The 23,562-nt window shown below is 39.2% G+C and overlaps 1 long non-coding RNA gene across 1 annotated transcript; it reads left to right on the top strand.

The window, feature by feature from the left end:
• Positions 1 to 2,697: 2,697 nt before the first annotated feature.
• On the top strand, positions 2,698 to 11,598 carry LOC307149382. The gene is made up of 3 exons (XR_013819551.1): positions 2,698 to 2,752; positions 9,415 to 9,594; positions 9,752 to 11,598. It is a non-coding gene; the product is annotated as an uncharacterized lncRNA (long non-coding RNA).
• The last annotated feature ends 11,964 nt before the right edge of the window (positions 11,599 to 23,562 follow it).

The raw sequence follows: 23,562 nt of genomic DNA, 5'->3' as shown, positions 1-23,562 counted from the left end.
CACACATACCACACACAAAAACACATTCCCTGCGGTGAGGCTGATTCAATATTCCATCAGCTGATTTATGCAGAACAATTCTCCACAGGAATGGCTGGAGCCAGGGAGAGGAGGGGGTAAAAACATCTCAAAAAAGACTGGTAAAAAATAATTATCTCTGGTGTCACTGTAGCAACAATCTTTGAGGCTGATGTCAATGAAATATTGAACAGCACAATCACTTTGAATGTGATCTGAGGAGGGCTGGCGGTGGGTCAGGGAGAGCCACAGGAGCGCGCGCTCAGAATGTTCCGGAAACGTGGGCTGAATGCAGAGCGGGGAGAGCACCACTGTGTCTGCAGTCATTTAATATGTCAAAACACTCCTGCTTCTACACGTCTGCGAACCTGGCGTCTGCCAGTTTGGGTTTTCTAAATGAATGTCACGTATGAGAAAGATATATCATTAATATCACAGTGAATTATCTCATTTTGCTGCTCTATCGCGTGTTCTTCCACGCGTCTTTGTGAGTGGCGATAGTAGTAGAGCGGTGATTCCTTTTGCTCTGTGTTCTACACACACTTGAGTTTGTCGTGGTCTTTTTGCCAAGTGCTTAGCTGTTCGAAAACCACTGTTTCAAATTAACGCTGTTCATTGAAATTTTCTATTAATTATCACAGTTTCCGACTTTTTCTAGCTCTGTTAATAAGAAATTTTAGCCTACTTGAGCACCAAATCAGAATATTAGAATGATTTCTGAAAGATCGTGTAAAACACAGAGGACTGGTTGATATATAGGCAATAGATTTTTCTTATTCTTTTTTTCTGTATTTTTGTTCAAATAAATGCAGCCTTGGTGAGCATTAGAGACTTATTTTCAAAAACGTTAAAAAACCCAAACTTTTGAACTGTAGTATAGTTATAGGCATCTCAATTTAATGGTCCCAGTTTACCTGAATTCGTAAACCTTGTACAAGTAGGCATATCAGTTGAAATTTTGGTCTTACAAGGTTCAAATGGTGAAAAGTGTTTGAGTTCACCTATGACTATTATTGTGCCCTTGAGAATGGAGTCCATAATGACTGTTGAAATATTAAGAAAATAACCAGTGTCCTGATACCGGTTGGTATGTAGGCCTACCTGACCTAAGCCTAACAGATCATTTTCACAGATGCAGAGAAGGTGGTGAATAGAAAATATTTCTGACTGAAAATACAGTATGGGAAAGTCAAGGAGACCTCGTGTTTTGTTCTTCATAGCGCACTGAGACAGACACCAAGGACGTCTCAACTCGTTCGACCTACTTAAGAGTTGGTCAAAGTAAAGTGTGTCATAAGCTCAGTTTCACTGAGAGAGAGAGAGAGAGAGAGAGAGAGAGAGAGAGAGAGAGAGAGAGAGAGAGAGAGAGAGAGAGATCTGCTGTCAAGTCATATTGCAATGGTCACATCACTACATCCAATTAAGTTTTCCTCAGGTTGTGAGCCATCGCCGAACCTCTTTAAATTTGTAACCTTGAAGACAGTCATCTGCATGCATCTTTTGTAATCAAGGACCTCTGTTTCTATGCAAATTTCTTCTTTAAAAGGTCATAGTCAATGCGATGACGATGCTAAAATTAAACTTTTTGCTGACAATTTGCTTTGAGCGGTTAAGAAAGTTAAACACCAGCCTGAGGAAATCAGACTTCTACCGGTGCATGAGAACGACTGGTTTTGTAACAATGTAAAATATTTACTGTCACTTTTAATAAATTGAATGCGATAAATTGAAGTATTAATTTCTTTCAAAATGTCTGGAAGGGAATCCTTAGGCTAATTGATGACATATTATATGACATATAGATATTTGTGTTTAGTCAACATATTTTTGACACAGAATGTACAAATGCAAGTGACAACCTGATGATCTGATTGCATATAACTAAACAGACATCTAATTTTTTATTATCTATAGTATTTTTATGTACAATCATATTGTATTTCCATAACTGCACGGACACACAGAGTTTTTCTATGTTGTTAGGTTACCAGGTTAGGCTAACCAGACATCTTTTCAATACAGGTATAGTGTGTGGGCGCCCTTATGTTCGATATCCCCTGACCACCCTGCATCTCGCTGCAAAGGTTACAGCGTGATCTCCCCACAAATTGATTTAAGGAGTGTCTCACTCAGTCACAGTATAGTGCAAACAATCCAGCACCCATCAATAGAAAAGAGTCAGCCAGGTAAACTACAGTGTTCAGGCAGTGCTTTGAACACAGCATGCATGGCCTTTTCCATTTTCCGTGCCTATTTCTTAACCCCCTGCAGTGTTTCGTCTCTCTTTCTCAGCTATTCACTGTCAATCCTCTACTTATGTTGCCTTCGCTACACTTCAGACTTATCGGTATACCCCCAGTTTCACAGACAAGTTTTAAGCCTGGTCCTAGACTAAAATAAAGAAACTTGCACTGACATATGCACACCAGTAATCATCGTTATTAATCATGCTGTGGTATTTTTGGAAAAAGTCAACTTTTTATAGATTTTATCTATTTATTTTTATTAGCTTCAATCCAACAGCGCTGGAACTTTTCACCATTTGTATCACTCCACTTTTGTGTTTGTGTTTCAGAAGCACTGTCAAAAGTTTTGCGTTTCCCAAAAGCATTGTAAGCCCTTATTTTCCCCACACACTACATGATTTTAGCCCTTTTTTAAATTATTTTTTTCTTGCCAACAGTAAATGGAGATTGCAGACAAAAGCCAGTGACAGTTCGTCCCGTCCTCGTGAGTAAGTCAGTGAATCATTCATTCATCCGATTTGTTAAAGGAGACATATCATGCTTTTAAATCGTTCCTTTTTACATATAAATCATACATTTGTAGTCTATATAAAGCGGAACTGCAATGCTTGGGTCTGAATTCCTCATTATTATAGCTCCACAGGCACCTTTTCTACCCCTTTTCTGATGTGCGTCTGAGAGCAACTCGTTTTGGTGCGGTCTCTTTAAATACAATTGAGACACTTCATACCCCGCCCCCTCTCCAGGATGCAGAGGTGACACTCGGTTCAACTCCACTCCGTTCGGCCATTTTTGTAGTTTGATAGCAGAGATACGAATATCTAGCGGCACAGAAACTTTTTATTCACACGTTATTAACAAAATGTCAACAACGGAAGACTTGTCCAGCCAGCCTTACATGTTCGAGCCAGAGTCGGAGCCGGAGCGAGATGAAAACGAAGACGACGAACCTGCAGAACAACGTCTTCATATGGATGTATCGCAATGGTGTGTTACTGTATTTACACATGAAACTTTGGTCTTCCGACCTTTTACCACCGTGTCGATTTATTTTGATTAATATGTGCGAGGGAGAGAGAGCAAGACAGCGTCTAGTTTGGAGACGGTGTCTTGTTTACACTTTCGCCTGGCTCCGAAGAGAGAGAGAGTGCGTGCGCGCGACCGGGTCTCTCTCTCTCTCTCTGCTCGTTCTTTCAGTTAAACATGTGCCCTGTCACAAGCGCGGCAGTTCATCTACATTAGACGGTGTAATGAAGCGTGTGGGTTACTACATCCAACAACCGAACATTTTAACTTACCCTCTCGTAAGTTCTGCATCTTTTAGCTTGGACTACAAAATTGTAGCGAGAAATAAAAATGGCGGATTGCTCGAAGTGTTGGGCTGGAAGTCAATGTCCTTATTTGGCAGTTCCGCTGCAAATACTGTGACGTAATAGTTCACAAAACGTCATAGATAACAGAAAAATCGGAACAGGTTGAAAAATAAGGCCAAAACAGAATATAAAGATATCAACGAAGCACCTGAAGAGAATAATTTCAACTTTTCTGTACTTCTAAACAATATACAACAAAATGCATTTAAGGGCTAAAAAAGTAGATTTAGCATGATATGTCCCCTTTAAAATAACACTGATACATGAATAAACCGAGGCTGCATCCGAAATCGCATACTTCCCTACTATATCGTAGGCGAGAAAAAGATTCTGAAGTGCGCATATGATGGATACTTACTATCCCATGAGGCCACGGGAGAAGTTTTATGAATGACAGTGAAGCGACGCAACTGACGCTGGTTGGTCACGTGATAATGACAACATGGCGAATGTAGTACGTCCGGATTACATTCTACACACTCTCATACTATATAGAACATATTTTTTTATATATTTAAGTCGTTACTTATTCAAAATAAGTGCCTACTCAAGAGAGTATGCGGTTTTGGACGCAGCCCAAGTCTTTCACACTGCTGATTAATTCAGAAACAAATTCTTAACAAAAAAGAAAAAATCTTATGAGCGAGCCATTGAATCATTCACTCAACTGATTCATTGAATTAAAAAAACAGTGTGTTGCTTATAGACACACTGCTCAATTTAGCGCTGGTTTTGTTTTGAATTCATTAGTTCATAATTTTCCTTGGTGAAGCAGAAGTAGGCAACTGTTGGCAATTGTGTGTAAAATGTAAGTTACTCCATAATTACTTCCAGCTTATTGAAGTGTTGTATAAAAGCAACATCATCCATGACAATACCTGCAGCCGAATTACAGCAGTATTCAGAACAACAGCTCTCTAGTGTGATATTGCTTAAATATTGTTTTATGTTTAGGCTATAAATCTGCCATATGATTGTTAGAATGACAGTGAGTTGCTGATGAAAGAGTTGTGGTGCATGCAGCAGTAGAGAGGACACTTTGCTTGTGTGGCAGTGGTAAGAATGACATAAATGGAGCTTTCAGCTCAGGGACTGGTAACAGATGGTCTTGGAAAATGAGGTTCTTCTCAGCAGCGCTGACGTGCACTCCCAGGCCCCCACCATTTCTCTCTTTTCCTCTCATTCTCTCTTTATTGTTTCTCCTTCATCTTTCTCTTTGCGATCTCTCATTCTTTCCCCTTTCCTCCCCTATGATTTTGCAAAGGTGCAAAATAAAGAGAATTCATAGGAGTAGTCCCACATTAGATTGCCTTATCCATGCCAATAGAGATGAAAAGAGGTGCACAGAGAATGAAGAGAAGACAGAAAGAAAAGAAAGAGGATAAAGGGGAAAATAGAGAGCAACAAGAGGAGAGATGCTCCTAATTGGTTAGAACGTCTGCAAAGATATGCTGTCTGCTTTCTTAAAAAAGGCTCTCTTTTTTAGGCTAACTGAGTTGAACTAACTAATAAACCTTTAAAGACATGCCTACTGTGAGACATACCTACAAGGTTGTTAATCGATATAAGCTTTTGTTGAAGCACTTTTTTTTTTCTTATGATCACGTTTAACAGCAGAATTCCTGGTGAAAAACTACACCGATTCTGCAGAGAAATCTCAACCAATCAGAGAATTGTGACATGTAAATTGGCCTAAAAGAACTATTTAGCACCAGCCCTCTCTTCTTAAGCACTGCAAATGTTCAATGACTTAAATACAGGTATGCATAATTTGCAATAAATGTAAAATGTATTGTTTTTTATATACATAATGAGCATCTTTAAATGAGTAGTTTTAAATTTCTCCATCATTTTTAATTTGCCATTTGCATTGCTTCATGATATTGTAGTACTTAAACCTCATTAAAGCTGTTAAGTACGTAGTTTTGAACTTTGTCTTTTTGTATGATTCTTTTTAATATTTTTTGCTTCAAAACTAAGTTTGTAGTGTTGTAATTAACCTTGTTGGCTTGTTTGCTTCATTGCTTATAACTCTCAAACTAACTCTATAGCATTAGTTTGAGGAAGGACTATCTGTTTTCTAGCCAATGGATGATGGGGCGTGCCCTTCCGCTTTAAAAACCATCCCTTGGTGACTGATATTTGAATATGAGATCCACATTTGGTATCATCCAAAACTGCACTGTGTCATCTATTATGCATTAAGCAAACAGTTTCTCTCTTAAGTAGACTAGGGAAACTGACTAATTTATAGACTGGACTATAATGCTCTCCTGTCTGGTATTCTCATAAAAACCCTTGGTAGATGTCTATAAATGAGAATACACATTTCACATGTTACAGCCCTTTCCTGTTGGATCCAGGTTGTTCACGTCTGTATCCAGTTTGCGTCCAGCTGGTTCAAGTGAATATATATCTGACATCCTATTGATGTATGTACCAGTTAGAGCCTCGTGGTCTTCTGACACTATTCTCCTTGCTCCAAGCATCACAAATTGAATAGTGTGGAAGAGGTAATAGGTACAGTTGCAGGTTTATCATGCATGGATTTTTTTGCTGGCCAGTTCTGTCATCTGGGTCCTGGCAGCCATTCTGGCTCTTCCAGACGTAGTTAGCAGATGGTGGGGCAGTGCCTACCCTTCTCCAGGGGCTTATGTGGATAGAAAGAGAAACTGAGACTAATGTTTTACCGCTGTACCTTTGTTACAGACCAGGGACATCCCCTAGCCAAGGAGTGTGTCAATGTCAATGTGTCCAGATTTGTTGAAGTGCGTCAAACTGTGTGTTGGTATTTGTCCAGAAATTCCAATGAGATGTCATCCTTAATTCAGCGCCACCTCTTCAAGCAGGACACAAAGTCAGTTCCAGGTTTTGATGCTTCAGTACATGGGTTAGCTTGTAATGGTCTCTCACTGTTGAGGATTGGCAGTGGTGATTACCTTGCTACCGCATGTCAAACAATGCCTTGACAAAGATCTTCCTGATACAACTTGAGGTTTATGAAATTCAAGTGAGAAAAGAGATTTATATTCACATGTGCAGCACCTAAAATGAGATTAAGTGGATTTGATGGAAATATCAGCACTGAATTAATTAATGGTATCCTTTGATCTGTTTTGTAAAGCCATTCAATTGATGACCTGTTGAATTCAATGAATGATTTACATTTATCAATTTATGCTGTGAGCCAGACATCTCTCTTTCATAATGCATGGGTACATCTTTTTAAAATGTTCTTTATCGTATTATTTCCTCAGAATGAATCAATCCTTAGTCAATTTTTTAAAGGAATAATTTGCCAAAATATAACATTTTGTCATTATTTTCTCGTTCTCATGTCATCCCAAATCCATACTAATATTTTTTCTGTTAAACACAAAAGTGGACATTTTTGAATAAAAATACTAAATAACACGTGCACCATATTCCAACCATACATCTGAATTTACATACTAAGTAGGTTCCACATTTGAATAACGATATTTGTGACCATTAAAAAACTATGCTCTAAATAGTGTGTATATCAATGAAATCCGGATATACATCCACCATGGTGTCATTGTCATGTGACTGCCAGTTTCAGTTGTCTCATTTTCTCCCGTGGCCTAATGGGTTAGTAAAGTGTCCATCAGATGCCCACTTAGGTCATCCAAGTAGTAGTCCAAGTGCGGTAGCTCATCCAAGTACTTTTGCCTACTCTTTTATAAATGCTTTGCATTCATATATAATGACTTTTCACGTACTGTTTTCCACCTATATAGTAGGGAAGTAGGCATATACGGTTAGTCATGATCCACTAATTTTCACAGATGAGTTTCGATTTCAAAATCTGTGTGCTGATGCTGTTAACGCCAAGATGCAATTGGTTTTCACATTTGTTTTAACCAAACATGACACATCAAACCGGGTCTCATGAGAAGTTGGAAAAATGATGGATTGGGTCAAATAAAAACACACCAACAAAATTAAACCTAACTATAACGTCCAACCGCTAACCTAACCATGATTTTAATAGGAACCCCCCCCCAATAAAAGTCAAAACCTTTTTTCTACAAACTGAGATGTAGGGTACAACGGTTACGGGGCTAAAGGCACACCCTAAGAAAAATGTGATTTTCACTACTCCCTGTATGATTGCAGAAAAAATATATGTTTTTATTGAACATTCATGGAGCAACAGATTTCTTTGTGAAAATGAATCATAAAAGTGGTTTGTTTGTTTAAAAATCTTATAAATATATGAGGTGAAAAGGTGGGCCTATACCCCACACAGGCTCACTAGCATGAGGCAAAAGGCACACATTATTTATACATACTTTAGCTAAAATAATATGTTTTGCATAATGTCTAAGTTAATACTAATCACTTTAGCTAAATTTGTACTATTTTTCGGTTTATTTTGATAAATAAAAGATTTCATTTTCATAAAATATGTTCATTTTAAAAATATAGAAACAAAATTATTTAAAAAAGTAAAGATTCTGAAAGCATTGAATGAGATCCCATAATAATTTAATATAGCTCTACAGTAGAATTTTATTATATTATATTTATTATATGATTAATCTAATATTTTGTTAAATATGATGGTCTCATTATAAATGTGGTGATTATCTCTGAAGTGGACACCCAGCTTAATATATGATATTTACCATCTGAATCTAACCATGTCATGTCAATAAATGGAAAAGTCAGCCAGCTGTTTATTGTCATGTTAATTATTGTGCCTTTAGCCCAAATACCAAATACCACACAAAAATGAAAATTCACATCCTTTCACAAAAATGAAATCCATTCATAAAAACAAAATTTCTGTTGTACTTATGTAACTCAAGTAACTTGTCCCACAGTAAAAAAACAAACAACCATAAAGCGCAAATTTTTTAAGAATCATTGGCTCCAACTATAGAACAGTTCACCTGGTTTTACCCCAAATACTATACTTTTGCATATTCTTCTGTTATTGAAAAACTGTTGCTTTAATTACCTTGAACAAAACTGAAAATCATTAATAAGACCTTTGTCTCAAAATTTAGAAATGTATCAATTCTCATTTGCTTCATAAATCTACAACATTTTAAAAAACATGAAATATTAAATCTTTTCTGTCCATGATCACGTCAAGGATCAGGCAAATTTCCACGTGCATCATAAAAAGTGCTGAGCTGAATTTTTGTACCATCTAGTGGTTTAAAAGAGAATAAAGTCAAATGCACCTTTTACCCCGGTGCACCTTTAGCCCCGGTGAAGCCTTACAATATACAATTTAGTCACCTCGTACAAATTTAGTCGTGAGAGCATGTTGGACATTTTTAAATTCTGGACATGAACATAGGCTAAACATGAGTTCTATGGGAAGGCAAGATTATCTGTAAATAATCACCTAAATGTCAGCCTGTCCATCACACAAAGCTTTTTTGTAATGGGCACTATGAACTGTTCTATAGTTAGAGCCAATGATTCTTCGAAAATGTGCGATTTATGTTTAAAAAAAAACTGTGAAAAAGGTTTGGAACAACATGTGGTTACGTACAACAGAATTTTTGTATTTGTGAATGGATTTCATTTTTGTGAAAGGATGTGAATTTAAAATTTTGAGTGAACTGTGCCTTTAAGGGCTGAGGATGTTATTTCATGAGGACAACATTTAGCGACTTGTGTTTTATGTTTGCTGCTGCTGTTTCAAGCAGCAGTCTGTTGTATCGGCATCACTACCCTTGCATTGTGTCAGCTGATAGATACTAATATGTAAAATGTGTTGCCTTTAACCCCCTCAGGACCTGGCAAATGATTTGCTTCAGAGGCCAAGCAGGGTTGGTAGAATTCTAATCATGTGTGCTGAATCCCAAGCTCGGCTCAGGCTGCGATTCTTCCCAATCACAAAGGAAAAAAAGCATGAGGCATGAAGAAAACAACCCGAATATCCCCCGAAGACTCTGTCACGTCTCTCATTCCAAGTAGATACATATGCTAGTATTGCTATATAGGGGCTCCAATGCTTCTGGTCAGCAGATCATTTCACTATCCATCTTTCTCTCTCTCTCTGTTTTGAAATGAATGTCTGAGTGGATGTCTTTCAATCATGCATCTTGTTTTGTTCTTTTCTTCTCACAGACATTTTCCCAATCCAAGCCTCTCCTGGTGCAGTGTTGAAAAGAGATGTGTGTTTGTGTGTGCATCTCACCCACTTGATTGTGCAGGAAAACAGTGTGAATGAGAACGCAGCATGCGGCGGACGGGCAGCATCTGCACTGTAAAGGACTCTCCTGGCTCCCTCCGCTCACACGTCCCTCTGTTGTTTTCATGCGGAGAGAGGGAGTGACTGAGGAGTCGTGGCTTCAGCAGGCCAGCAGATGTTCAGTTCACTAAAGGAAGCAGGGATGGACTGAGAAACAGGCTCTGGTGGTCCAACCAGAATGACAAATTTGATTCCCTGGTCGAGGGCCCACAATTTGTTGAACAGATTGCCGAGCGGTGGCGTGATTGGACGCTGTGCGGACTGATTTTGTAACGGACTGATCTAAGAGCAAGTTTTGTGTTCTCCGTCATGAACGGAAAGCCTGCTGATTGGCTTACAGGAGGACAAACTCAAACCAGAGCTTTAGCTCAATTGCATCAGTCTGTTCTCTTATCTGATCTGAGGCTGTTGTTATCACACAGGCTGCCACCTCCGGTCATCTGTCACTTACCTGCGTCCGATTATCTTCAGGCTAATCAGAGAAAATGATTCAATCAGCTGTCAGGAATTAAGCCATCTTCATTCAAGCAGGTCAGGACTGTGTCAAGCTCTGTTTTGTACCAAGTGAAATACAAAACAAGACAATACCAAGTGAGCACACAGAGGAACTTAAATACACAGTGATAATGAGATGTCTAAAAGAAACTAAAAGTCCATAAGAGAGAAACTAAATATACAGATTGTGACAGAACGCCCCCTTTCTGGAAGGCGCGGCCTAACCCCATGATGGATGGCTCAAATGGAAGAAGGGTGGATGTTCAGGAGGTGGACGAGTGACTGGTGAAGTGCTAAAAACCCATAGGGTGGTAGATGGGAGGAACCAGGGTGGAGAAGTCGGCGGAAGAAGCCATGGAGGAGCTGATGCGAGGAACTATGGAGTTGTTGACAGTGGGAGGAGCCATGGAGAAGATGATGGTGGAAGGGCTCATGGAGGAGTGGATGGCCAATGAGATCCCAGAGCAACCGAGGAGACGCCATGATGGAGGCGACCCATGGTCGATAGTGATGGAGGGAGGAGCCAGGGTGGTCCTTTGAGCCCAACCGACTGAGGTAGCGCAGGGAGATATTGAAGCCCAGGCGACATCCGATGGAGCGAGAGACTCTTTAAACATCAACAGACTAGGGAGACCAGGGTGGAGTCGCGGCGACGAGTGGCCGAGGTGGATCCAAGGGGCTGAAAGGATTAAGGCGACGTCGGTGTGAGTGAGGACCCCGGTGAAGCCTGAGGGATGAAGGAGCCTGACGGAGCCATAGAGGTGGATGGATGGAGCACAGCAGACAGCTCAGAAGTCTGGTGATGGTGCAGCGACAACTGACCAAGATGGAGATGTGGGAGCCCGGCGAAGCTGGAGGGACGGCGGTCCTGGGTGTAGCTGATGGGGCGAGGTGGAACTGAGGGATCAGAGGGACAAGGCGGAGCTCGGGACTCCTCATGCCAGGGCATCTCTGGGGACCGAAAGCCCGAAGGTGGATTAAGGCTGCATGGCAGGGTTGATGGTGGAGCTGAGGAGTTGAAGGTAGCAAGTGGAGGCGGAGGCAAGGGAATGGAATGGCTGGCTTCAGTTGAGTATGTAGGAGAGGTAGACTGTAATGAAGCAGGCTTGGTGATGGACTGGCCTGGTGGCGATGGAGAACACTATGTGAAGGACAGGGCTGGACAGGAGCAGCGGCAATGATGAAGAAAGAGGTGATGAACATTCATTAGTGCAGGTGGGGACCAGTGACAGAGAAGGTTCGTGGGTGGGAAGCACTACCTCCTTCTCCCTGTCTATCAGCCATTCCTTAGAGTCCAGGTCCATAAAAACCCCTACTGTCACGGATGTCATGGCCAGCTCACACACCTGGTCAGCCGGGACCTCAGGCTTTGCTTTTGGGACGGACTTGGCAACTGGCTCCGTTGAGGGCTTTGGCTCAGGCTCTGTGTCCATGGCGGGTAATGGCTGGGTCTCTCGGTCTGCTGTGTCTGCTTATCAGCTCAGGAAGATGCAATGATCTGTTAATAATGGCTTTTATGGAGGAGTCTGCATGTAATTTAACATAAAAAAATCACATAATATATGGTTTGAACAATTTAAATTCTGTCATTGTTCAATCTGTTATTGTGCAATTCAAATGATTCAGATTCAAATAATGACATTATTAAGTATTGTTCCTTTTAAGTTTTCCTAGAAGCTTTCTTTAATGCATTTTAGTGAACTCAGAATGTGAAAGTGCCTCACCTCAAACAAAAACCAAGTGTTTTATTTTTGAAGAGCTTGTATGCCAACTGATTTTTAATCAAATATAGATGAAATAATTCCATTAATGTGTGAACAAAATCTAATTCATTAAATTTGGAGATAAAAGGGCTTCAGAATTGGCTTTCAGATCCAATTAAATGTTTCGCTTTTCGTGCCATGTTTAATTCATAGGTGTGGGGGTTGCTTCTTTGTTGCATGGTAAACTATAATTTGCAAAATTCAAGTCATATGTCAGTAGCCCTTTTGGTCATAAATTTCGCATGCATGATATGAGGTGCATGTTCATGCAAATTCAGTAATGGACCTTTCATTTAGTAATTTTAGCACATTAATATGTGTTAACAAATATTATTTATCAGTAATGGGTGCCATTATTTTTGCTGGGCAATAAATCACTGGCTCATAAATGATTTATTTGTCAAGTGATGCATTTCTGCTCTTACCAACAACTTACAGGAAACTAACAAGAGGGGGCGCCAGTAAAACAAATGGGTTGCTACTTTTCATTTGAACATCAAAAACACTATATATGGTCATTTGTTTAGAGTAACTGAATAAGCTTGAATCATATCTTCGATTCAGTAATATATATGACATGTGAGTGAGTATGCATTTACATTTGTAGTTTTCTCTGTCTATGTTATGAATGTACAAAAAAGACTCTTGCAAATGGCACTCATGTGTGTTACTGTACATGGCTGACTTTGCAGGTCTAGGTCCGTGCGTTCCTGGATCCATTTCAACATTAGGCTGTATTACGGAGAGTAAAGCCTGTGTTCTGACCGTCAGGCAGGTGTTATTACTGCACTTCATTTGCAAGGTAAGTGACTATGGGCTGTGACAGTGGTGGAATTAGTAATGCGCTCCCGCTGTCATTTTTATCATCAGGGCCTGCTGGGAGGACGTGATAAAATGGATATTCCACCATCTGCATTAATACCCTCTGCCCCACTTTCAATTCCATTTACTTACCCGAGCACAGAATGAGGAATTTTACTATCGATTGCCAAGAGCAGTGGCAGATTCTTGCACTAACGTGTTGATTTTAGTGCTGGAAAACCTCACATCCACTGGATTAGAGAATGTAGCCTATATGGAAAATAATATCTATTTTTTTCTTTTCTTTTAGTTATTAGGAACAATGGAGACTTAGTGCAGAGTAGTAAGGTGTGGTACCATCACTTGAACGTGCAATTAAATGTGAAGGAATCTTACAATACACATCATCAGTGATTCCATTGACTCATATTATAGGATTGACCTTCGTGAATATTTCTTAGGTTAGGTTTATTTTTGAAAGTTAGTCAAAAGTCAATTTGGGACATACTCTAAAACAACTACAACAACAACAAGCTGTTGAACACCACCGTTGTCCAGGGAAAATGTGCAATTCAATTACACTATATGGGGTAAGTTGTCACAATTGAACCTTTAATTAAATGGTTCGTCTGTATTTTTAAAAATATTTTATTCAGCAAGGATGCATTAAGTTGAAAAGTGACAAAAGAGTCAGTAAAAGACATATTTAATGTTACATTATACATTTCAAATGAAAGCTGTGCTTTTGAACTTTCTGTTCATCAAAGAATCCTGAAAAAAATTATAGTTTCCACAAAATTTTTTTTTTGCAGAACAACTTTTTTTAAACATTGATGAAGTTTCTTAAGTAGCAAATCAGCATATGATTTCTGAAGGATCATTTGACATTGAAGAATTTCTGCTGAATGACTAAATTACAAACTACATAAAATTTAAAAGTTATGTTTATTATGTTTTTACACACTTTTTTAATCAAATAAATGCAGCCTTGGAGAGCATAAGAGAACATATTAAATCTTACCAACCCTAAACTTTTGAATAGTCGTGTATTTTACAAATTCCTATAATTGTGTAAATTTATAACAATTTAAACATGATAACTGGACCTTTATGAAAAACACCCATGTTTTTGTTACACATTTGTGCAATTGAATTAACAACCTCCCCATGTGACAACTAGCCCCGGTCTCCCCCGTGTGTTTGGTGATTGTTATCACAACAGAGAGATGCTACTGGTTCAGCATTAGAGGCCAGTGATGCTTAGTAACAGACACAGCTGCAGCTTACAAGCTGGATGGGGGAAGCAAATCAATGGCCATTGACCTAACGGTTCCCTTTCTGCTGAAGTGACTGACCACAGACCAACATAAGCTGTTCTGCACTGCCCTTGTGTTTAATACAGCTACGCTTCATTCGTTAAAAAAAAAAAAAACTCACAACAGGGAATCACCATTTATGAATCAAAATAGGGAATTAAAAGGGTTTATTTTATCCAAATAATGTGCACTCAAATGTACACTCATGAAACATGTTTGTAACATGATTAATCCTTAACAAGTGGAGGTCAGTGATGTGCATTGTGCCACAGTGAGGTTCACATCAGAGTAGTTATAAATGAATTAAATGGTGAAAAGCACTGTTTAAATATGCATGTGATGTGGAGATAGATCGATGGTGGGTCAAACTCTTAACTACTTACCATTCAATTATTAATGACAAAATGTTAAAATACATCGCCACCCATGTTTACCTGCACTTGGATTAGGTAGTGTCCGTGAACACCGTCCACAAATTCTGGGACGAGAGCATCAGCTGTGGACAGTGCTGTGGATGAAACGCTTTAGGGATTTGAACTGGAGACCCTGGTCTCATAACTCTCTGCCATAAGCATTGCAATATTCAACATTTATGAGGTTCTGATTTATGAGCTGGCAACCACATAGGTCACTCTTGTTTCTTGAAAAGCATCAGAGGAGCGTGACGTCTTCACGTTGTGAGTCTAGACTAGAGGCCTCACATTATCTGCATCATTTTGAACCCACGTTGATATTTATAGATTCACCCAAAAATGAAACATGACGTTCTAAACACGTATGACTTTGTTTTCTATGGAATGTTACAAGTGAATTTTTGAAGAATATCCTGGCCATTCTTATATATATATATATATATAATGAAAGAACATGAAAATAGCTGTCAACCTCCAAAATAAAAAAAGAAAGAAAGATAAATGAAAGTAAAAGTGTTTTTCCAAGTCTTCTGAACTACCACCTTCTGAGATAGCTTTGTGTGAGGAAAAAAATATCTTGACATCAATATTATCTCTCCGTTCATCAACAGTTGCTATGATGTCTGATTTGTGACTGAATATTTTTTGAATGATTAGTTTACAAATCAGAATGATCCAGTTTAAATTCAACTGTGATTTGGGGATTTTATATTCCATTTTATATTTTGAAATGTGCTTTATAACAAACCTGAATTTTCAGCAGTCATCCCTCCAGTCTTCAGTGTTACATTATCATTCAGAAATCATTATAATTGTAACACGAGGAGCAAGGAATGCATGCGAAAAAACAGATCTATAAGTGCATTTTGTTTATTAGAAACAAAGCAACAGCCATGATCACGGGAACACAGAAATCCACATGAAACACCAAACAACGCCTGACAAAGAACAAAGGAAACACAAGGGCTATTTATACACAAGTGCTAGCAATGGTAACAAGACACACCTGGGAACAATCAGGGAACTGATCAACATGGATAACTACAAAAGGACTACAAAGATGGCAGACAGAACAGGAAACAGGAATAATAATAGGTATAATAAAATTCCAGGGACAAACACAGAGAACAAAATGCAATGCTGATTTGATGCTCAATAAACATTTATTATTATTATCAATATTGGAAACTGTTGTGCTGCTTAATATTTTTGTTGAAACCGTTATATGTTTTTTTCAGGGTACTTTGATGAATAGAAAGTTCAAAGAAACAGCATTTATTTAAAAAAAAATGTTTTGTAACATTAGAAATATCCTAATTGTCACTTTTGATCAATTTATTCCAATTGTTTAATACAATTCCTTTCTTTCAATAAATTGAAATAAAAGAAATAAAAATGTACTGAGCCCAAACTTTTGAAAGGTAATGTGTACCACACAAACCTTCTAGACCACTTTTATTGGGCTTTATTTTGGAGCTTGACACCCCCGTTCCTCATTCACTTTCACCATATAAAAAAATATCCCTTTCTCAAAACGTACAGTTTTAAACAAAAGATAAAAGAATTTAAAATTTTGAGTGAACTGTCCCTTTAATTGGCCACTGTAAGGTGGCTAATTGGTATACAAAAAACATCTAAGAGAAATCTTCAACTTGTCTGAGTTTCGAAAGAAGTCCAACGGAACTGAATTGTGACAAAAGTGCACCTTGTACATTCTTAATGGATCTAAAATGTATGCATGATTTAGTGACTGCAGGCATTACTATTTCAGGCACAACAACTGACGCTTAGACTCCCTGTGGAGAGCCTGCTCATCCTGCATGAGATTCTTCCGGAAAAGAAAAAAAATTCAAATTCTGCCTTTGCAGAAATCAGATCAACCAAAACCAGCGTTCAACAATTAGTGGTATTATCATGCGAGCGGTGTGACAGTCGCCAGAGAGAACTGTAGGTGTCACTCCTGACATGGAATGGGGGCTGAGGCCGTTCAGTAGGAGCTGTCATTCCGAGTCAGTGAGCTCTGTCTTGCTGAAGTGGGCCCCAGTCAGATGTTCACTATGCATGCTGCATTGTCTGCTTGCCTGTTCGATAGGGCTGGCAGCAAAAGGTGACATCTGGTGACTAATGTGCTCCCATGTTCCCTCTCTTCTCTGGGCGGCAGATGCTCTGCACAGGCAGATAGGAAGAGGGGGGGTGGGGGAGTGGGGTGAGCTTGAGATGGACAGGGAGTGTAACGCGCGTGTGTAATAAATGCAGTCTTTTGTAGTGCTTTTTTTTGCTGCTGATCTGTTGGTGGCTGGTGAAGAAAGAGAGGATACAAACAATTAGCACGTTGAACACTGGTAGATCTCACACTGGTTCAGATATTTTGGATGACAAGTTATTTATAGCCGGAGCCAAAACACTAATAATAAACAGACATTTAAAAAACAGGATTTGATGAAAATGTCTTGCTTTGACATATCTGCCATAGCAAAACAATCTGACTGTAAAAAAAAAAAAAAGTTTTTTTTAATATTGTTAATTAATATTCAGTATTTTTATCCTCCCCCCCCCCATCTAAATATATAAATATCCTTAAAACAAGATCCATGTGACAAGCAAAATTGCTTGTTTTCAGAGTAGATCTGAATGATCTTGATGTAAGAAAATTAAAGTTAAAGATATAATTTGTCTTATTGCTTAATGTTATCTTAATATTGCTGCCCAAATAAATTGTCTTATTTTAAAGATTTTAAGTGTTTTACTAGATTTTTGTTTGTTTGTTTGCAGTTCTTATATTTCATGGCTCTAATTAAAAAGTGTTCTGGTGAAAAAAAATCTGCAAAAGGCAGATCAACCTAAAACAATAATTAGAAATAGTGTGACAAATAGTGTCACAGTGATTAAACATAATGCACAGCCTCAGCTTAGTGGATATCCAGAGAGAACTGTTTCACTTGTGACATTATTTTTACTAGATCTTTTCTTTTTTATGTAGAAAATGTATTATATTTGTTCTTATTTATTTAGATACATTTATTTAGATTTTTTGTATTTAATTTATTATATTTTAGTGAGCTTCCTGGATTTGTATGTGTCTTGACTCTACTTTTCTGTGGTCATTCTATGGCTTGGGCTCGGCCTTTGGGTTTAATGGTGTCTGGAGGGTTTGATTCAGCAGATCTTAAAGATAACACTTTCAGGGAGCTTCCCACACTACCACATATTCCCATCATGCCATGTTACCCAGACAGCTGTGCTTAACCTCCCTCTGGCCTTTTCGTACAGCTGCAAGTGGGCTCTTTTACCCCTGTCTCACCCATGAGTGGGCCTGCGAACACGAGTACATGTGACAGAGGAGTGGACAGCTCCCATTCCGGTTCCTAACAGCCCTCGTTGTTTATTAGCCACACAGAGACTTACAGCAGAAGTTCACACAATGCCACGCTGTGTCAGACCGCCGGTGCAAGGCTGTGCTGTTTCTAGACAGCCTCCAGCGTAAAACAAAGATGAAATGCCTCCGTCGTGACATTATATTTTCTTGGAAAACCATTGTTTTGTAAGATATGCTTCTATCGTGGATTGTGCAAAATTAGCATGTGTTCCACTCCGTACAATAGTGATAGTCTCTCTTGTTGTCTGCACTGGCGGTGATTGAACTGCCTATATGCTGATACGGCGATTTACACATTCCACAGGAAGAAGTTATTAAAAACCCTTTTCATTTTAAGCTATATTGCCCTGTCTTTCCTGAGAAAATACCTGTCCTCTTTGAGATGAAAAATCTGCAGAGAGAAAATGAATTGGCAGGTTGCTTCCCCCGGGGTCTCCTCTATCAGCTAGTGCAGTGGGTGACAAAATGCAGCGCATGTGTTCCCAATACAAACCTTATTCCATCTGTGGCCCTATCAGCCAGGAAATGACATATTTATCAGAGCAGTGTGTCCTCGCAGGCAGCAGAAAGCATAGAGGCTGCTGACTGTGAAATCTCCCAGAATTAACTGGGGCTGTCCTTTTCTCCCTCCACATTACTGTTCCCTGAGGGCCATGGCGGTTCAAAGTATCCTGCATCAAAATTGCTTTTCTATTTGTTGGGCTGCACACAATTAATAACATTTGTTTTGACCGAATAAATGCTCTAAACCGATAAATGCTTTTGCAAAATATAGAGAATTCACAGGACCAACTTTCATCTTTTGCAATCTGAATTATTTAATCAAACAAATTTGTAGGTAAGGCATGAAAAGACATGCAAAGTGTTGGAGGAATTGGCAAGATGAAAGATCTACCAGAGACTGAATATACCATTACTTGTCCTCAGTGCCAGGGACAAAGCTGCACGCTATCAGTGCTCAAGCGTTTCAGAACAGCCTGAGGAAATGGCTTCTAATATTGTCTCAGTTTTCATGTTTTTTCAGGAGGGCCTAAAATGGAAAACATGTATTTTTGGAGCATGAGGTTGTTAGACTACAGCTAAGTGGTTCCATTTGAAATTGTTGAGTAACATTGTGTTGCATGATGAAGCTTGATGCCATTGTTTTTTGTTAATGGACTAAAAAAACCACTAAATACTGACCCCCAAAAAAGACAGAGGCTTTATTTGATTTTATTTTATTTTATTCTGTAAATTTTTTTTATTTTATTTTATTCTGTAATTCTTAATTTACTTTAAATTTTTATTTCAGTTAAATACTTTTAACTTACAGATCAGGGGCGCTATTTTAACGGTCTGAAACGCAAGTATCAAGCGCGAAACGCAAGTAACTTTGTGGGCGGATTTCGGGCCCTGTTGCTATTATACCGGCGGGATAAATGACTCTTGCGCCCGACGCAAATTTAAAATGGGTCGATCTGAAGTAGCTTCATTATTCATAGGTGTGGTTTGGGCGTAACGTGAAATAAACCAATCAGAGCGACATCTCACATTCCCTTTAAGAGCAGGCGCGTTTGTTCCATGGCGGATTGCTATTATAACGACGGATTTGCCAGGCGCACGCCAGGAGCGATTCACAGCCGAGGAGGCCGACGTTCTCGTCAGGACCGTAAAACACAGAGAAGTGACATTGTATGGGGATGGGAGAAACCCACCCAAATTAGCTTCGGTTAAACAGGCGTATAATAATTTGGGTAAAAGTGTAAGCTAGATTTATGCCTATTTTTCACATCTTCATGGACACAACAAGATGTTCCCTCATGTGTTAATATTTTTCCTTGTAATAATGTATGATTTGCAAAAATGAAAACTGCTGCGTCTGTGTGTAGATGAGAGAATCAAAGTGTATGCGCGTTGTGCACACGCTACATTGATTATGGCCAAGCATGCGCCCTTAAAATAGCATATGAATAACATGCGCAACGCGCCGCTGACTTTAGACTAGGTTTTTCCTGGTAAGTGGCGGAATTGTTTTCTAAACCTGCAAAATAGCACCAGGGAACGTTTGTGCCGGAACACGCCTCCTCTTTGCGCTGAACCGCCCCCAGGAGCGCAAGTTCATTCCCAAGCTTACCAGCGTGCGTCTGTGGAGGGAAAAGTCCAAAATAGGAATGATACATGCGTCAGTGTACAAAGTCAATTGCGCTGGGTGCGAGATTTCTCCTGCATTGAATTGTGAATAATTTATATAGCTCCTCAGTTAAAGCATATCTGAAATAATTCACAATTGTTGTACAGTTCAATACAGACAAAACCACCAATAACAAATAATTAGGCTTTACTTGGTTGTTTTTAACATCCACGCACACACACACACACACACACTGTAAGCAGTAGGATGAGGTGTAGGTGTGTAAACAGATGTGGTATCAGTGTGGGGCCCTTGTGTCAGGGATGTGTGCATGTGGCTTTCCTGTGTGAACAACAACAAACCGACCAGATCTTACACAGAGTCACACGTGCTACAATGTCAATCCAAGTTCATTCCAGTCTGGGCGACTATGTCAGTCTATCCTTGGTTTATTTCGGTCTGTGATGTTGCAGGAAAAAAATACAACAATACACACAGCCAAACGCATTCTGAACATGAAACTGCATCATTTTGTTCCTCTCTTAAAAATAGAAGAACCATTTTGGACTCCCCAAAAAACCTTACAGTGAACAGAAATAACAATTTTTTTCTTTTATAAAAATAACAACTTTTTCCACTAAAGAACCGTTTGTGCAAAGGAACCATATGCCAATAAAGAACAAGTGTATTGTTTAGTTTTTAAGGGCAAAAACAAGACTCTTTAACCTGTGAAAAGTCGCCATTGCTAGGGTGACTGGGGGCTTGTGGTCTGTACAGTATCTTTTAATCAGTCAGGACAGGAGTATGTGTAACCGGTGGCTTGCGATGCTGTGCATGATGCGTGTCCAGCGACCCCAGTTATAGATAATAAACAATACATACATTTAATAGTACACTTTCTGTACCTGTTCCATACACAATGTACAGAATAACCATTGAATATGACCAATTTCCTTTGGCTAACAGAGGGAACCTGATTGAATAAACGTTAACGCAAAAAAAGCTGTATTTGTGTGTAGCTGGCTGAATAAATCACATCTTTTCTCCTCTGTGCTATTAATCCATCAGTTTCCTTTAAGAATAAATGGCTAAAATGGGCAGTTTTAGGTGTTTTTCTCCAATCAATCTTCTATATGTGTCCCACAGGACTGTAAACAGAACCACCCACCCTTTAGTCACTGTATTACAGCTGTAAAGTGCAGGTAGCAAGAAAATGCTTGCGATCACTTTTAGCTGGGTAAAATCTTCTCCTGTGTAATTGCAATGTTCCACTTCAAAGACTCTGACAGGAAGGCTGGTGTAGGAGTGAGATATCCTTAAAATAGCAATTAAAGAAGCTGAGGAATAATATGACCTCCGCTTCCTTGGGTCACAACACTGAAGAGACTGAGTATATTGAGATTCTCAGCCATACCTTTCAGCCACTGTTCAGAGCTTTTATATCAACATCGCTGCTTCCCCGATTAACATTCTCTCGCTTAAAGGATTATTATGTCACAGCACGTCTCTATTTAGGCTCTTCATCATATGTATGGTAATGTAACGGTGAGTTCATTTAATATGTCCAGTACTCTGTTTCAAGTTGAATGTCACTTTATTTAAATTGATGTGGCTAGGACATGATTATTAAATGCAAACTTTTCTGACAAGGCTGTTTTTATATCAATTCTACTCTACAGTAAATGTGAAGTATGTCCCTGCTAGAAATCTTACGTTCCCAGAACCTTCTCACAACATCCAAGCAGGTGTCAAGGACGTTTCTTATTAACGTTCCCAGAACGTTCTAAATGATCATGAAGGGGACCTTATTTCAGGACGTTCTCAGAACGTTTAGGGGACAATATTTATTTGGAAATTTGATGTTCCCAGAACGTCCTCGCTGATGGTGTCAAGGACATCGCCTGCTTAAGTTCCCAGAGCGTTCTGAGACGGTCATGATGAGGAGTTAGTTTAAGGGTTGGGGGACGTTATTTGGCGGACAGTCAGGAAACATTCAGGACGTTCTGGGAATGTTTAAGGGACCATTACTATAGGATTTTCCCTGACCCTAACCCTAGCCCTAACCCTAACCCATAACGTTTGCAGGACCTTTAGGGGACCAACCTAGAATGTTATTTTTTGGTCCTATTTAGGTCCTTCCATCATGTTTATTGAATGTTTTCAGAACCTTTAATAACATTACAGGAACCTTTAGGGGACCAAACTAGAATGTTAATGCAGCGCTTCTTTCACGGTTCTTGATCTACAGAAACTTAATCAGGCATAAGCACTGTGTGTTCACGCTTAACACATTCAATAATATACAAAGCAGGAATCTGTCATTTATAATTTATATTGTGAACAAAAACAGATTATAAATGAATATTAAATGTGGTCATGCAAAGGGAGAGAGAGAAATTGTGTTGTTTTTTATGAGAACTTTGCATTTTACCTATAGGTGACATGTGCTTCTTAACCAACGTTTCCAAATGGGTCAGGAAGATATGTTGCAGCGCAGTCTGAATGAAGCGTCCCTATCTGACAAACGTTAACGTCCCAAAAGTCCTCTTGTAACGTTCTTATGTGACCATAAAATAACCAAAATGGAACGTCCGCCTAAAGTCATATCGGGAACCTTGAACTCCAGCACTTTCATAAACAAAAGAGGATGTTTTGTAATGTTCTGTAAAGGTTCGGGGTTTTTGTCACCTTTAGAGAACTTTTAGGGAACGTTGTGCAAGGTCGCAAGAAGGTCTCCTCCTATGCATGTCCTTGCAGTTGTCGTTGTCATGAATATTAACATAGACACGGGTGGACAGGAAGTAGTTAAACTCACTCAGTCCTTGCCACATTTGTCACAGTAGCATGTATGATGCTCTCCGGGTTGGTGGCCTGATTTCCATTTCAGGATGATTCTCTGTTTGCCTGTGCTGCCTAGTAACGGTCAGATCTGGAGTGTGATTTATGTAAATCGGCTGGCAGGGGCTCACGGGTCAGAAGCGATCTGTTGTGAGACCACTGCTGGGCAACTGCACGGCATAAACAGTAGGATAAGACTCTGCTATCAGAGTCTCCTGTAATAGTACATTTGAATAGACCAGATAGACCTGATTTTAAATCACCATTAATTTGCATTCATTGTAAATTGATTAATCTACAATGTTTTTTTTTTGTGTGTCTTTGGATACAGCTTAAGAATTATAGTATTTGTGTGTGTGTGTCCCAAAATGCCCTAACAAAGATGGCAACATCCGAAATCCTTGTCCTTGTTGGGACATTTTTGGTGCCCATGAGGAAAACAGCTTTTTAAATCATACTAAGTTTTGTGTGATGGGTAGGTAGGGTTAGTGTAAGGGGATAGAACATACAGTTTGTACAGTATAAAAATCATTATGACTATGGAAAGTCCCCATAAATCAAGAAAACACAACGTG

Source organism: Squalius cephalus (genome assembly GCF_949319135.1).
Source record: "Squalius cephalus genome assembly, chromosome: 21".
Taxonomy (NCBI): domain Eukaryota; kingdom Metazoa; phylum Chordata; class Actinopteri; order Cypriniformes; family Leuciscidae; genus Squalius; species Squalius cephalus.
The sequence above is the reverse complement of the archived record's forward strand: the minus strand, read 5'-3'. Positions and strand labels throughout refer to the sequence as shown.